Source organism: Primulina eburnea, unplaced genomic scaffold, assembly GCF_022965805.1.
Source record: "Primulina eburnea isolate SZY01 unplaced genomic scaffold, ASM2296580v1 ctg567_ERROPOS1000000, whole genome shotgun sequence".
Lineage (NCBI taxonomy): Eukaryota > Viridiplantae > Streptophyta > Magnoliopsida > Lamiales > Gesneriaceae > Primulina > Primulina eburnea.
The window spans coordinates 1-5755 of record NW_027331354.1 but is presented as its reverse complement, the minus strand read 5'-3'; the positions used below and the strand labels follow the sequence as shown (position 1 = coordinate 5755).

Below are 5755 nucleotides of genomic sequence, written 5' to 3'. Positions count from 1 at the left end.
ATGGAATAGACTGAATGTGGGAATATTAGATTCGTCTTTATTATTTGATATCAAAGTGAAGGAAGGTGGAAGAAATGGAATATATATATATATTAAAGGAATTGAATTCCTATGAAATTGGGAATAGTTATTCCATAGGAATGATAATTGGGTTGAGAAAGTCTATTCGATTCCTACTTCTTTTCATTTCATCAAACATTTTACAAGTTTGACGCGATTTGTTAAAAGAAAAAACTCGGTTTTGAATGAAATTGTATAGACTAAATATTAATAAAAAATATATGCAAGATCGAACAATTGTTGTTTTATCAAAAGTTATATTTGACGGTAACATTGTCACTAAAATCTTTTAAAATGTACAACAAATAAAACATCACGTTTCGATTGCTCTACTCAATATAAACTATTTTTGCACTCAACAACTTCATCACGATAATTGTACTTCTTGCAATCAATGTGAATCGAACTCGTGATTTTGGTTTTGATATCAATTGGAAGACCGAACGATTGACATTTTTTACAAAAAAAATGTAAATCTAATGATGATAACACAACTCAAATCTTTCAAACCATACAACAGCTCAAGTACTACGTTTCGATTGTTCTACTGAACATTTACAATTATTACACCCAACATTATATTTCAATTGCTCAAAATAAACAATTATCCAGAAGATAAAAGGAATGTTTTTTGGGCTTCTACTTCATTAGCTTCTTTCGTAAAATAAAATAAACCGTAATAAAGTAAATTACAAGAATTTAGCAGTTGTCGATTTTTCATCGAGCAAATTATATATTTATTAAAACAATTTTGAATTGTGCAATTATTTATTGTGAATTAATTAGACAGTAAAGATGTTTCATGGTTTGAGACAACGTGACCAGAATATATTGTTTAACATGTCAAAGATTTACCACATTTCTTCCAATGATAACTGCAAAAATTAAAAATATATAACGTTTTAACTTGTGCATGAGGTCAAAGATTCAAAGGTTACAATTTTCTATAAATAGAAGAAAAAATCTAAAAAATAAATTAAAGCATCTGACAATGACACAAATTTAATATTTAACAATAAAAATTGCCATAATTATGAGACTGTCTCGTGACTTAATTTTGTTATACAGATCTCATATCGACTTATGTAATAAAAAATATTAAAATTTTACGCTAAAACTATTACTTTCATTCAAAATATATACAATGTCGATTTGTCTCACGAGAATCTTAATCATCATATAACGCTACACTAAATTCATCGTGAGCTTAAATTGCTTTTTGGTCATAATTAAATGCAAACAAAATATATAAATTGTAAATTTGAAAAGCAACAGGAAAACTAAATTAGTAAAATCTCTTCATCACGAGGATTTGAATGTTTTTCCTTTAAAAAATCATTTTAAAAAATCATCATATATATAATATTAGCATTTAATAACTGAATTAATCTTAACTAGCACTTTACTTGAATTTGATCAAACTCGAATTTCATTGGCTCGAAATCTATAATATGAAAGAGTAAAAAAATAATTAATCGTTCATATATTTTAAAAAGTAGGTCTCTTATAAGACGGTCTCAAGATTATGTGAGACGGGTCAACCCTATCGATATTCACAATAAAAAATAATATTCTTAGCATAAAAAATAATATTTTTTTCATAAATGACCCAAATAAAATATTTGTCTCACAAATACGACCCGTGAGATCGTCTCACAAATTTTTGCATATTTTAAACCATCATTAATGCACTATTGATCTCTATTATCTCATTCCACGAGCTAAACGATTACTTAAATATATCATGAAATATTTAAAGTTAAAATAGAATTAATATCCAATTAAAAAATACAAACATCTAATATTAGAAATCAATCTATTATATTATCATTTTTTATTATTGAATATTTGAATACTATGCATGTTATTGAGTAAATATCTTGTGAGACGGTCTCACGAATTTTTATTTGTGAGACGGTTCAATCTTATCGATATTCACAATAAAAAGTAATACTCTTAGCATAAAAAGTAATATTTTTTCATGGATGACTCAATAAGATATTCGTTTAACAAAATACGACATGTGAGACCGTCTCATATAAATTTTTGTCCATATTATTTTTGCTATATAAAAAAAATATTGAACATACGATTAAAGTGAATTGTACGATTGATTTTGTGAATAATACAAACAAATAAGGGGTGTGCATCCTATTAATTCGATTCTCGACTTATATTTATTATGTAAAAAAAATAAATAAACTGATTTTTTCCAAGCTAGTTGAATCGATTTGTTTTTTACAACAAAACCATGAAAATAATATTTTTATATCAAAAAATATTATTTATTATTATAAAAATAGATAAAATTAATCCGTCTCACAGATTACTGTATAAAATTGAAACCCGTTTATTAAAAAAATGCGACCTCTATTTATTTAAATCGAATCGAATTTGATGGATTAGTTTAATTAAAGAGTGAGTCTCATATGAGACCGTCTCATGGATCTTAATCTGTGAGACAGATCAACCCTACCCATATTCATAATAAAAAGTAATATTCTTAGTATATTTTTTATGGATACCCAAATAAGATATCTGTCTCACAAATACGATCCGTGAGACCGTCTCACACAAGTTTTTGTTTTAATTAAATATAAATATTGCAAACCAGAATGAGTAAAAAAAAAACATTAATTAAATAACGAAAGCAAAGTACGAAAGCGAACAAAAATAATTAATACCGGACTGTGGGGTTGGCATGCAACGGTCCACGTGGCGGCCTCTCGACCACATCTGCGTCAACTTTGTCACCTTTGAACTGCTGCTCCTAAACTCTCTGGGCTCAATCCTTTCGGATTAGTAGTCCAGTTTTCGTACAATTCTTTCATGTTCTTCCTGATATCTCCACTGTTTTGGAGCTTTTCTTCTGTGAGAAAAAAAGAATAATAATAAAAATTTATGTGGGGGAAAAATGGGTGACGACCAAAAATGGTTTGGTTCAACTGGAAGGGATTTTTTAAAGGGCTGAAAAAGGTATCAGGTCTCCTTGGATTTGGTTTATCTGAAATGGGTTTTTGAGGATGGTTTTCTTGCTGTATGCATTTAAGTATTAAATGTTTAATCTTGGGGTTTTTGTTTTTCTTGGGGTGAAAGATCTGAAGATTTCTTGATTGAACAAGACTTTTAGGGATTGTGGGTTTTTGTTGAATGGACTCCAAGAAAGCAACTTTCTGGTTTGGATCATATAGATTCTGATTAATCTAGATTTTAAAAACGATGACATGCAATTTCTTGAAACTAGAAGCATAGATGGATAACTGGTTTTTTTGTGATTTTTTTGTTTTGGGTTTTCGATTACTGGATCTTGTGGTTTTCGGTTTTCTGTGGCTTGTACGTATATAAGTTTAGTTTTTTTCTTGAAGATCGTTGAATCATCTTCGAAATACGTGCACTCACAAGTTAAACTTCTATGTACAGCTTATGGCCGAAAAATTGTATATTTTAATGTTTAATCGCTTGAATTTTTACTGGAATTGATAATTCTCCGAATTTTCCTTAATTTTTTAAAAATCATTAAACGTGTCATTGGGGTTGAGACCACTCGTGAAAGTTTTTGCTTTCTCTAATTGCTAGAGGAAACCGGCCTGCCTGTGTAAGAGGTAATATTGTCTGGAAGAAAGATAGCAAAGGAACAAGCTACAGTAATTGTCATGTCTTTTATGGATAGGAAGGTTTAACAAGAAAGAAGTCGACCTCCCCATGCTGGTCACCCTCTCGCTTCGCCACTCGTGTTTTGATCCATCTCTTGAGTTGATTCTATGTAAATTATATGCATGTACGATGTTGCTTCAGGGATTGATCTAGAAGATTAGTTGTTGGGGGGCAAAATATATAGAAAATGGCTACATAATTGGAATATGAGAATGGTTGTAGAAAGGGATACTCTATATAATATTAAAGTGAAAGGTTAGATTACTCAGTCTGAATAAATGATATAACAAAAGAATTAATGGGGAAAAATAGAGAGTAGGAAGTGAGGGAGAGTCTTTCCCTTGATTAGGTTTTTCCTGAATGTTGTACTTGGATTTGGAAGAGGAACTATGGTTATCACATAGTTATTTAAGGTAAAAGGCATGTGAAGTTCACCTGTGCGCTGGTGCCTAATGGAAAAGGCAAGAGATGAGTCGTGGACTTATGAAAGTGAGATGAACTGACGAGTTATAACTTATATATTAGAATCTAGATGCATGAACAATGTATGTCAAATGACGTCTAATTTATGTTTAGTTAATACTTAGACTTTGAACAGTATTCATTATTATACAAATAAATAAGTATGGCTTGTACATTATATTTCTTCTTGGATTCACAATCCTTTCATCCGAGGCATGCCTAACCCATACCTTGAATTTTTTAAGGGGCGCAAGATACGATCTTCATGGTTGTGGTGCCCGCTTAACTGGATGGCAATGCCTTGGCCTGCTCTTAGGCCCAAAAATTGTGCCTTTAGCCTAGGCATGCGTTTGTGCTTTCCATAATGGTGGGTAATCAGTTGAAAAATAGATGTATTCCAGCGTTGTACTTAGTTTAGATGCGGTCCTTCTGATTAGTATCAATTTTTTTAAAAAAATTTAAATTATTGTGACACGGGAACTGGTTTTATTTATTCAAGTTCTTTCGAGTTTAGTGGGCACTTCGAGTTTGTTCCTTTTTATATATATGGAATTATCTGTGCTAGTTCGATTTTGTTCCTTTTTATACACATGAAAGTTTATAAAATTACTCATTTATTTGCTATTTTCAGGATTTATGTTCACAAATGACACGCTGCTGATAATGAATAAAAATGATGAAAACTTGGACTTGGCACTTGCTTTAGGTTCTGCAAATTACCGGGTCCAAACAGAGTCGAACAATGTGTCCGGTGCAGGTGTAAATGCAAAATTAAAGGTGGACATGGCATTTGCAGCATCTGATCCCCTAGCAGAATTAGTTTGGTCGCCACACAAAGGTTTGAGTCTTAAATGTGCCGATTCCAAGTTAGCTGATAAAAAACCGTTTCTCCTGTGGAATGTGAGACCTAGCAGTAAGGTTTCTTCTCCATCTCAGAGCATCCGGTCTGTGGGGGCGGGAGATAAAGTAGCTAATGATGATGGAATGTTGACGTTATCATCACCGATGCCAAATTTGGAGACCAAACTCGGAGAAAGTAAGTCAGTTTTGTTCTTTTCCAGTGAAACATGATGAGGGGTTGGTATTTGGTAATCAGACACATTAGTTACCTACTAAATAGAATTTTCAAAAATCGAACAAGCCAAATGTATTTATAAAATAACCGAGTGGGCTGATCTTTCCCAAAAAACCAAACTACCTGATTCGGGATAGCCAAAAGTTTCGAACTAACCAAACTGAAATATATATACCAAAAAAATCCCCCCTAAGTATGATTTATAGAAAAAATAACTGAAACCAGGATGAACTAGTCAATATAATGAAAGATTAGAAACCAATTTAATGAGTAACGGAAACTGGACTAATTCTGTTCGATTGGTTAGTTTGGTTAGAGAGAAATTTTTCTCAGCTCTACATGGTACGTGTTTTACTTAATTTTGTTCTATGATTCTACTATGAAGTAAATTCAATAATGTCTCTACTGTCAATGAAAATGTTTTTGATTAGATGCTTATGAACCGTCATTTAGCAGAAACCGATGATGTAGTAGAGGAGAGAGCTCGCAATCCAAGTTTTGTTC

General features: G+C 31.4%; 1 long non-coding RNA gene across 6 annotated transcripts; it reads left to right on the top strand.

Moving 5' to 3' along the window:
* Window positions 1-2823: 2823 nt before the first annotated feature.
* On the top strand, window positions 2824-5755 carry LOC140821429 (uncharacterized). 6 transcript variants are annotated; one of them, XR_012115736.1, is made up of 5 exons: window positions 2824-3043; window positions 3600-4259; window positions 4422-4543; window positions 4808-5212; window positions 5708-5755. It is a non-coding gene; the product is annotated as an uncharacterized lncRNA (long non-coding RNA). The 6 variants fall into 6 exon arrangements; XR_012115738.1 differs by having other exon boundaries at window positions 2833-3043; window positions 3600-3662; XR_012115740.1 differs by lacking the exon at window positions 4422-4543.